Consider the following 12,425-nt stretch of genomic DNA (forward strand, 5'->3'; position numbering starts at 1 on the left):
ACATTTACCGTTTTGGTTCGATTATAAGGTGATGTCTTTTGATTAATGACTTGGTTGTAAAGTTCATTAGTCGCCTTGTAATCGTGGCCGACAACAGGTTTCTTCCACTTACTCTAGCCTATCACATTTCTGAATGTTTAGAGAGTATCTGTCCATGTATGCAAGGCAGATGTTTGCTCAAAGTCATGGCTAATTCTTGCAACTAATCTACCTGCATAGTATTCAGTTATAGTACTGATTTTGTGGTCCCAACAAAGTAGTGTTATGATATTCACTGTTTTTCTTTCCCATGGTTTCTGAAAATGGGAGTCGTCTTATATTCGAGATCGCTCTATAATTGGGCCAGTGCGGTATTGTTGATTTATTTACTGTAGTTGTTTGAAAATTTACTCTGTAGTAAACTATAATTAATAGGGTGAGATTAAATAAACAGTAACATTTTAATTGAATCACGTTAACGTAATAATAGAAAAAGTATATCAACACTTCATCACTTGTAATGTGATTATTATTTCAGAAAAAAACCCAACTTAAACGTGTTTTAATCTGTAAAGACATATAAAAATCAAGTTGGTGTGGACAGTAACCTTTATTAAACTATGTCATAACGTATTTTCTGTTTCATTTCCAATCCCGACGCATCCTACCTGTAAGCTACCTTTTTCCCTTATAGGGTCTGTTTCCACGGGAGAAGTAATCGAAAGTTAAGACGGGAAAGGTTTGGTACGCATATTAAATATATACACCAAGTAATTTGGTGTTTAGTTTGAAACTTTTTTACACCAATTCACTACAGATAATATAGTAAACACTTATCTCCTTCGATGCAGGACGAGTCACCTGAAGAATAGAAGCGTGTTATACATCGCTAAAAGCTGTTTTCGTGTGTGTATTTTTGAAATAATTGACTATCTGAGAAAGAACGTTAACTCGAGACACAAGTAATAAACATTCAAAACGGTGTTGACAGTTTGCAGGCTATTTGCAATTTATTTCGGTGTTTATGTCGCCTGTGCTGTTAACTATATTAACGTCTACCTCGCCGAGACGAAGTTGGTTAATATTTGTGGTATATGTTGAGATTTTCATTCAAATACTAGCTATTACATGAGGTCGCAATTTCTAAGTAACTCATGTTTGTGGACTTTTTTTTCCTAGTTCCCAAAGAGACACAAATACAACGTATTCAATGAAAGGATAGGTTGTTTTTTTTTTTTTTTTTTTGGGGGGTAAGTTTCCCATTGCTATATCTTCCTCACCAAATCTTATCTTATTTTATTCTAGATACCTTCTTCATGTACGATGGACAAACAAACTTCTCAGCTAAGTTAAAGACACACATACACACGCACACACAAAAAATCCTGTGGTAGGTAGTTAGTTTTACAGAAAGATAAACTTTCCAACTGGGGGTATTCAGGGATATTGATATCCCCCTTCGTCCCCTCACGGTAGAATTTTGATGTATACATTGAGAAACTGAATTAAATTTTTGGTCAGGCTTGTTTTCGTTTTATTTCGAATGATACTGAAGAGTGAAGACAGTTTCAGAGAAGAGCGAAAGTAAGAGTCCATTCGGTTCAAGAGAAAGCAATCAAGGTCACTGACTGAAGTACGGAAGTCAATGAAATATCATTGAAACGTCCCGTGGTCAGGCCCACGGAGTGGCTGGAATTTATACATCCAGAATTTGTTGTGGGGGAAACGGGAGTATCCTGAGAAAACCCACTTTCACAAGACAGGCGCCGAGGGAAACGGGAGTATCCTGAGAAAACCCATTTTCACAAGACAGGCGCCAAGGGAAATGGGAGTATCCTGAGAAAACCCACTTTCACAAGACAGGCGCCGAGGGAAACGGGAGTATCCTAAGAAAACCCACTTTCACAAGACAGGCGCCAAGGAAAATGGGAGTATCCTGAGAAAACCCACTTTCACAAGACAGGCGCCGAGGGAAACGGGAGTATCCTAAGAAAACCCACTTTCACAAGACAGGCGCCGAGGGAAACGGGAGTATCCTGAGAAAACCCACTTTCACAAGACAAGCGCCGAGTATTCTACCGCTACAAAAGTGGACCGTGCGGTCCGCTCTCTGTTTTACCGAGTCAGAAAAGAAACGATGAAGGGCCTGTTTGTGAAAGTTGATAGTGCTGTTACCTGTTGGTTCTTATTGTAACACAGTTGTCAGTAATAATGTTTTTAATATTATTGGATAGATGGATGTTATTCGTGTCTGTGTTAAAATAATCAAATACGTTCTGGTGGGTAAAGCTGTAAGTTTCATATATCAACAGGATTCTGTTTGTAATCTAATAAAATTAATTTTTCTTTGGTCCGCGAGCCGGATATCAAACCATGCAATTATGTAGATACCTTAATTGTTATGTATTTTGTGTGACTATTACACTTATTGAACAACTGTGTATAGTGTATTTTGTGTAGGTATGGAATGCTTCTGTGTGTAGTAATTTCTGTGAGTATTTTGTCACTAAATTGTTCTACCATATATTTTTAACTCTTTCTGTCTTAGGTTTTCTGTTTTGTGGAAATAAACTTTTGTTAGCCTATTGTAATACGTTATAACATGCAAATAAATTCAGACAAATAATCAGAAATACGTTAAGAAATGGTTTATCTGAATAAGTTCAGCCAAATATATTTTGAAACATGGAAGTCGGAAATATCGTGCAAGGAGTTGGATTTCTGTGTAAATCAAATCAACGTAGAATGAGTTTTTGATTAATTCAAATTAATCTGAATTTAACTGATATCGATTTATAAATAAATATATTGTAATGATTGAAGAATAAAGTACAAAGTAGAAGGATTTAACCTGAAGATCATTAAAGTGAACATTAGATGGACAAAAAAGAAGAAGAAGAAGAGGGCGCTATGAGTGTATAAAACTAATAGGTGAATAGTGAGCCTCCCGAGTATAAGTTGATCAAAATCGTACTAGAAACCCACGTGATGACCTGGAACTTATGTAATGGTTCATTGCAGAATTATTTATATTAATTGTTTGTCAAATATTAAGAGTGGTAAGAGTAATCGATGTTTTAGAGCAAAGATAAACGTCATAATAATTATATATATATATAATAGTGGTGTCTATTGTATGTTCGTACCATTACTTTCACAGGGATGTGGATGGTTCTTCACCAAAATTGATATGGGGGCTCATTGGGTTCATACAAAGGTACATACCAATATGAAATCTTGAATTTTGTGGGCGTATTTTCACTACTGTTGTTCCCTCTCTAGAGTGTTCTTCACCAGATTACGTGTGGAAGTTCATGGGGAGGTACGTTATATATTTTCTGTTTTGCGTTTTATGGTTTTGATGAGCATTCTTGGCGGTTTTTTTTTTTAAATCAATATTTCGCCCTCTGTAAAAGTACCTTTAACAAATTTGGCTTGAAGGTTTGTTTGGTCTCTGCGGCGGCATGTGGAAACTTGGGGTATCATATTTTTTATTTTTCAGTTTTCACGGGTGTTTTACAATTATATATATGAAAGAAACAACTTTCCATCTCCTAAGATAACCTTTCATTAATCACTAATTTACATACATCTAGTATAGATATGAAATACACATGAGATAATTGAATTTTTGAAATAATGTTTGTTTTAACTTTTACAGCTTTATTAATCTGTAAATATGATATCGTGTTTATTTTATTTATTGTTTGATATAGAATCCAATACTCAGTTTCGATTTGACCTATCTCAGGGTCACTCTTAAGGTGAAGTAATCTCTTGCCTCTTTATTATTGGAGAAGTGGACTGTAAAGAAGATACACACATCCATTGTTTGTGAAATTATAATTAAAATGTTCATCCAAACGCCCAAGATGTGGATCCAGGGATTCAGAAACGGAAGCCCTAATTTTGATCTACTAGTCTAGCTGTTTCTACAAAGGCTTAGTTCATATCCTAGCTCCATATAATGGAAGATACTAACACATCATGACTGTTCATTCTCTGATAGCTAGATAAGTCCAACATCTGTTTATAAGGCTAAGCCCTACCACGTTATTTAATAGAAGAAAACTATTATATCTTGCAAACAATAATGTCGTATTAAGATTATTGAATACTTAAATAGTTATAGTGAGCTTGCCTTTGTTATCAGTGTTGTACCCACCACGGGCACCGAAACCATGGTTTTAGTGCTATAAATCTTTAGAGCCCAGGGACAATGGTATATACACTATGTGATATATGCATGTTACAGGTGTGTTACTGATCCTAGGGACAATGGTATATACACTATGTGATATATGTATGTTACAGGTGTGTTACTGATGTTTTTTATTTCCTGCATCCACCATAAGGGGCTGTGTAATGTGTCCTATTCTCCTTCATTTCGTACTTCGAAACTAAAAAAATTACCTTTTTGCATCTAAACACTCACAAATACTTTTTAGGCCCAGTATGGCCAGGTGGTTAAGGCACTCAACTCGCAATCCGAGGGTTGGGAGTTCGAATTCCTGTTACAACAAACATGCTCGCCATTTCAGTCGTGGGGGCGTTATAATATTGCGGTCAATCCTACTATTCGTTAGTAAAAGAGTATACCAAGAGTTGGCTGTGGGTGGTGATGACTAACTGCCTTCCCTCTGGTCTTACACTGTTACATTAGGGATGGCTAGTGCAGACAAACCTTGTGTAGCTTTGCGCGAAATTCAAACCAAACCAAATACTTTTCATTGCAAAATGATGAAAAAGGACATAAAACGATTTTTTTTTACTCTGCGTTTACGGATGTGAAACTAATCATAATATTTCTATTACTCTAGGTTCTCACTAAAGTTTTCGAAACAACTGAAATGAGCTGATGTGATAACAGTTGAGGTTTACTTGTATACAACAGTACTTTAAATTTAAATAATTCGCTTGTTTTACTCTAAATAAAAACAACCACACGTGTAGAAAATTATCAAAGACATTTAACGTACATCTATTGTTTCTCGTACGTGTTCTTACAAAATGACAAACTATTTACACACTGCTAGTCACGTGAAAGTTTGTTTTGGTTTCATGTCACGTGATTTTAAATCTGCTAATCTCTTGGAAGTTCGTTTTGGTTTCTTGTCACGGGATTCTAATTCTGCTATTAACTCGCTTGGATACAGGACTGGGTTTGAAAAACGGGTCAATGCCCCTTTTTTTGTATTGTGGTAATTTGAAAGACCAATATCACCTGCTTCTTTTTTAAAGTCGTCTGCCATGAGCGATTTTTCTTCTAATATTTTAGTCACTAAATGTTGTTGAACTACGAATATTCGTTCTGTTTTAAGAAGTAAGCTAACTATAATAAAGTAGGCATTCACTAGGTGAATTTCAGAGAGTCTACAGTGTTGATGGTTTCATATCGCGATACGAGTATCTTTTTTTACTAAACAAACGTAGCTACAACATAACCACCAATGTAACACCGACTTATATAGTAGAACTTAATTTTTTTAAACCAAAATTTGACGTTTTGTATTATTTAAAAACAACAGAAAATATAAAAAATGCCTTTTTTTTATAATGTAATAGGTTACAGAGAAATATGTGTTTGTTTGTTTGTAAATTTCGCGCAATGCTACACGAGGGCTACCTACGTTACCCGTCCTTAATTTTGCAGTGTAACGTTAGAGGAAAGAAAGCAAGTCATCACCGCCCACCGCCAACTCTTGGGCTACATTTTTACCAACGAAGAGTGGGATTGACCGTTACATTATGACGCCACTACGGCTGTAATGATGAGCATGTTTGGTGTGATAGGGATTCGAACAAACGACCTTCAGATTTTAAGTCGAGCGCCCTAACCATCTGGCTATACCGGGCACAGACGGTTCTCAAGCAAATTACTTACGAACTGAATGATTTTAAACAATCTGATCACAGTTTGCGTGAAGTTAGGAAGTTCTTGCTGGCTGCTTTGATTGAAGCTGATTTGCTACAAAGACCAGCAAATCATGCAGTTGTTTCTAAACTTGTACTTGTAGATTTTTTTTTGAATTTCGCACAAAGCTACACGAGGGCTATCTGCGCTAGCCACCCCTAATTTAGCAGGGAAGGCGGCTAGTCATCACCACCCACCGCCAACTCTTGGGCTACTCTTTTACTATCGAATAGTTGCATTGACCGTAACATTATAATGCTCCCACGGTTGAAAGTGCGAGCATGTTTGGTGCGACGGGGATTCGAACCCGCGATCCTCAGATGACGAGTCGAACGCCTTAACCCAACTGGCCACGTGAAACTTTCATCTCGTCAAAATATTTAGGTGTCGCTCTCATGTTACTTATATTTGATGCCAGTTTTACCTTAAGATTTTTCGTATAACTGTAATTTCCCACAGAGCTCTCGTTTTTTCCTCTGTCGGAGTGAAAACTGTTTAGTCATTTTCCATAACGACTGCTACGCCCCACTATAACTCAGTAAATTTTTTCTTCTTTTTTGTCAGCGATATGTAGACCTAGTGTTATTACAATATGTAAACAAATAACTGGGAGTAAAGTAAAGATGGCAGCAAACGTAATTCACCATTTACAATACCACATATTTTCAGTGCTCATTCCAGATGCCTCCCACTTGTATGTCTGTGGACGGATTTCGCTACCCGTCATTGGCAGAGCACAGATGGCTCTTTGTGTAGCTTCGAGCTTAATAGCAAAACAACAACTACAATAACTGATACCAAACTCTATTGCTCCTCCCATCATTAGCTCAGAGGTAAGTCTACAGGTTTAATACGTTGGAATTCGGGTTTCGATACCATAGTGGACAGACCACAGATAGCCTAGTATGTAGCTTTACGTTTAACAACAACCAAACCAAAATATCTTTTATAGATGGATCTGTTTATGAATAATGTAGTCCAAACTAATTTAAATAAAATTATAAGTACAAATTATGGTATCATAAATTTCCCTCTCCCGCAAAAAAATGCATTGATATGCTAAAGAAACAAATTTCGAAACCAACACGAAAAACATACAAAATCTTTAAAACGTTGATGTAACGGATAAGTATGAAGGAAACTTTTTTTTTGTAAATGTCCAAGAATAAAAAATAGCTTCACACATTCAAGGAGGAACAAACAACTAAAGCTTGGATTAAATCCATCAAAATTCCAGTGATGGAATAAATAAAGGCAATGATTCCAAGCAACAAAACAATCATTTTCAATTCACGGAACCTGCAATCCTTTGTTTGGAATTAAGTACAAAGCTACACAATGGACTATCCGTGTTCTTCTGCCGACTATAAGTATCGAAACCAGGTTTCTAGCAGTGAAAGTCTGCAGACATGCCGCTGTGCCGCTAGGGGCGTCAACATTCGTCTGATTTCAGTAAACTTATTGAATTTTATCTCTTTTCTATGGTATCGTCACCAAGTGTCTTTCCAAGTTTAATTGTAAACAGAAGAAGAAGGATGAAGATCACATTGTATAGAGTTAGATAAGAAAAGGATCTTTCTTCTTGAAACGGTTATAATAAACGTTTCGCCATTACTGCTTCATTTGGGCTAGTAGTACAAGAACTGTTTATATTCTATACATTTCTACTTTTCAGTTCGTACCTTAGTTTTATTTGCCTGTCAGAAAACATGTATAGGTGATATTTTTAATATAGTCAATTTCATTTGTCACGTTTTCACAGAAACGTAATAACAAGAATCAACAGAAATCAGCAACATATGCGCCACCTACAATTCAATTAAAGCATATTCTCGCTCATAGTGTGAAAAAAACCCAACTTGCCCAACAGTCACAATTCGCTCAAACAAAAATCCAAATAGAGTTGCCTTCGTGTCTAGGTTTCTGTTTCCTTTTTTTTTTTTTGCGTCTTTTGTTACATAATGGTTTGTTTGTTTGTTGTTTTGGAATTTCGCACAAAGCTACTCGAGGGCTATCTGTGCTAGCCGTCCCTAATTTAGCAGTGTAAGACTAGAGGGAAGGCAGCTAGTCATCACCACCCACCGCCAACTCTTGGGCTACTCTTTTACCAACGAATAGTGGGATTGACCGTCACATTATACACCCCCACGGCTGGGAGGGCGAGCATGTTTAGCACGACGCGGGCGCGAACCCGCGACCCTCGGATTACGAGTCGCACGCCTTACGCGCTAGGCCATGCCGGGCCGTTACATAATGGTCACATTACAAACAATGATGTTAGATGCTACAACAAGACCATGGTCATATTACAACCAAAGATCTTGGACGCTACAACAAGGCCATGGTCATATTACAACCAACGATACTGGATGTTACAACAAGGCCATGATTATATCACGACCAACGGCGTTAAATGGTACAACAAGGCCATGGTTATATTACAGTGAGATTGTGGTAACTGCGAAAAATGAATAAAAATCATTTTTATTAACATTCGCACTAAACCAAAGTACTTTTTTTTTGCATCAAAAGGTTACAAACTTTGTAATAATTTATATATATATAATCACGAGTTTTCTTTTAAGCGACAACAAAGAAACATATTTAATAAGTAAAAATAATACCAAAATTTTAATTTATATTAATTCAGATATATTCACTTGTTATCAAAGTTTTGAAGTATATTTAATACTTTAAAACAAACTTAAATAATTTCCGAAATTCCGGTGAGGATTTACTTAACAATTCTGTAGTGTAATAAAATATATTTTTGGCATAAAAAATCTCGAAACATTTTATCTTAGTGCTGATTGTAATTTCTTATTTTTGTCTCGTAAGTTTTATTCTTTTATATAGTTTTATGTGGATAATATAGTTAACGTTATGTAAAGAAAATATTTTAAACTTTTAGAAATAACTAACGTTTAGGATTACTTCATATTTTCTTACTATCCACCTCTTTGTTTGTCTGTATATTTATTTGCTGTCCTCCATTGAATCAATGTTACATTTACGGATTTGTAATTCTAAAACACGGGGTTCGATTTTCCTTCTGTGGTGGACAGATTGCATAGCCATTGTGTAGCTTTGGCCACAAAAAAACAAGAAAAAAAAAAACGAGCAAATTATATCTGCCTGTTTGTCTGCCCCAAGTGTATGTAAACCGTGTCGAAATTCACTGAGAACTGCTCAATTGACCTTCTCCATAGTTTCATTATTTATTAAAGTTCTTTCTCGGATTGAGTGATAAGCGTATTGTGATATTCCAGGTCGCTTATCGATATCTTTTTTATAGATGCAACTAAATTGAAATGATAAAGTAATAACACGAGAGCCTGTCATTAGCCGAACTTTCATTTCAATTTGTGCTTCAGTCACGCTTGCTATAGAAGCTTTCTATTCTTTACTCAGTGAACGAGGCCTAAAATCTCGGGATTTACAACGCTAAAATCAGGGGCTCAATTCCCCTCGGTGGGCTGAGCAGATAGCCCGATATGGCTTTGCTATAAGAAAAACAAACAAAAAAATACTTTTATGTTACAAAATATAACTTGAAATAAAAATACAGAATATTTATTCATACAGCAATCTAAAATATATTCTAGCTGTAATATTTATGAGATGACGCCAAACATGTTTAAATACATATATAAATTCCTCTTAAACGATCAGCCCTAACTGCTTAATTCGCGAAACTCCTCTCCAGTGAATGTTGTTTATTTAATGTTTAGATTTTTTTCTAAAACCTGATAACGATTAACCCCCCTTTAGTGGCTCAGCAGTATGTCTGCGGACTTACAACGCTAAAAACCAGGTTTTGATACCCGTGGTTGTGGGTAGAACACAGATAGCCCATTGTGTAGCTTTGTGCTTAATTCCAAAGAAACAATTTTTTTACACAACCATCAAATATCATGTAACACATCTTCTATTGGCACTTCTGCATCCTTAACTAAGTTACCACATTTGTCTGGAATAGTAACGTAGTTGTTTGATTGAATGATTGGAAACCATTCAGTATGAAGAAGTTTCTGAATTAAACCGTTTGATGTTGTATCACCGAAGTTATTAAAAACAGAGAAAACGAAAGCAAACCATAAACTAATAGGTACATCACGTGTTTAACCTATTATCTAACAATGTTGGCCTAATAAAAATATTGTAACAGTTTTGTTGCTAAGCGATGATATATAATATTGAGTATCAACAAAAAAAAAAACGTGACACGAAGACAGAAACTGAATTAAAAGTCAACAATTAATTTTTGTGGATAACATGGTGGGAATTTTAACCTTTATATTACTTTTGGGGATAGTAGGAGTCATCATGTCAAGTTTGATGGTGATTGGTCAAATAGTGTGTGAAGTATTCCGTTTTTTGTATATGTATATATGTATGTGTGTATTAACCAGTTCGTACTGATCAGTATTTGTACTCAAACATCCTTGTTTCTTCAGTTTGTTGTGAAATTGAGAATATTATTTAGTGTTTTGACAAATATGTTTCTGTTTTCTTGGTGCTGGAAATAATGCGAGGAATAGTTTGTATTATCCATCCATCTGTTCATTCTGTCATAAAATAATTTATTTCCGTCGTCCAAACAACATTGAAATTCGTTTCTTACTCATAACTGTATAATTCTTTGGCTGTCACGCATATACGAGGTCAAAACGCTGTTTTTCGATCATATGCTCTCTCTCTCTTTATTCGTGGCCTAAGGGTCAACCTAACTGACAGAAGATCAAAGAATTTCGAGTACTAACAAACGCACTTAGCACTTTTAGTTGTGTTACAGGTCGTAGGTTTAAATTCCAGTCACACCAAACCTGTTCGCTCTTTCAGACGGGGGTGTTATAATGTAACGCTTAATCACACTGTACGTTGATAAAAGAGTAGACCTAGAATTGGCGGTGGGTGGTGATGACTAGCTGTCTTCTTCTAATCTTACACTGCTAACTTACGCACAGCTAGCACAGATAGCCCTTGAGTAGCTTTACGCGAAATTCGAAACAAACGAAACATAGTTATTAGTGTGTTATAAGAATGACAATCAATTTCGCTATTGATATAGGAGTACTCATTTCAGGTGGTATGTATTGTCAGTAGGTTGTCTTCTCTCTGGTTTGCAGTTCCAAATTAGGGGGTTTTATTTCTGAACCACAGAGGTCTCTGACCTTGCTTTTACTCCAAGATAAGATGTCATTTAGTTATCACCATTAGAGTCCATCAAGTAACATAGGGCCACAATCGCTTGCGGATTCTTTAACAGGTATTTAAGTGAGTAGGTTGTTAGCCCGCTGCACCGAGCCGTCCCTAATTTAGTAGTGTAAGACTGGAGGGAAGGCAGCTAGTCATCACCATCCACCGCCAACTCTTGGGCTACTCTGTTACCAACGAAAAGTGGGATTGACCGTCACATTATAACGCTCCCACGGCTGGGAGGGCGAGCATGTTTAGCGCGACGCGGGCGCGAACCCGCGACCCTCGGATTACGAGTCGCACGCCTTACGCGCTTGGCCATGCCAGGCCAAGATGTCATTTATGTAGAATTATTTGCGCGGCCGACATCGATACGTATCAGGTCATCCTTTAAGTGATGCCCGATTTTAGGCTCAGAAAAAGAGAAAGAATTTCAAACGCTTTTAATGTTATTTAATGAGTAATGTGTGTTCCATTATTATTAATTACTTCCTGCCAAAGATTCACAAGCTTCTGAATGCCACTTCTATGAAATTCTTGGGGTTTGGAGAAAAAGAATGTAGAGAGGATGGTTTTGAAATTTTCTTGTGTCCCAATCTCTTATCCATCAAGATAGTTCTGCAAACTTCAGAATATATGATAATCAGATGGGGCAAAGTCTGGAGAATAAGAAGGATGTATAAGTTTTTCCCAGTCTGGCTCTTCAATCTATGCAGATGTGATCCTTGCTGTATGGGGCTGTGAATTATCCTGGTGTAACATAACACCTTTACGATTGGTCAAAGCAGGCCTCTTTTCTTCCAGTGCAACATTGAAACGCTGTAACTGTTGACAATAGAAGTCTTATGTAATCGTCATATTGAGTGGATCACACTAACAATATCTCATCAAACGCTCAGCAAGACTTTCCTAGGGTGGAGGCCCATTTGAGGTTGTGCTTTAGCCAGTTTATCTACACTGAGCCATTGTCTGCGGCACTTAACATTTTTATAAAATATCCATTTTTCATCTCCAATCACTAACCTGTCCAGAAAAGGCGAGTTACGTTCACGAGGGTACAGAGAAGTGCAAATGTCCACTCTTGTTCTAAGGTTGGCTTCTGTCAAATCATGGAGGATCCATTTACCAAATTTTAAATTTTCTGACATTACTTACAAGATGACATATACACACATATATACATGCTTGCATACATATATATATGTATTGTTAATCATTGAATCTCGGTAGTGAGTTAAATATATATAAAATTTATATTTAACATCTGCACCAAGTTCTCCAATAAACTATTTGTCAGAGCGAAACTTTTAAAAAAACGAATTAAAAACAGGAT

Source organism: Tachypleus tridentatus, chromosome 2 (genome assembly GCF_004210375.1).
Source record: "Tachypleus tridentatus isolate NWPU-2018 chromosome 2, ASM421037v1, whole genome shotgun sequence".
Classification (NCBI taxonomy): Eukaryota; Metazoa; Arthropoda; class Merostomata; order Xiphosura; family Limulidae; genus Tachypleus; species Tachypleus tridentatus.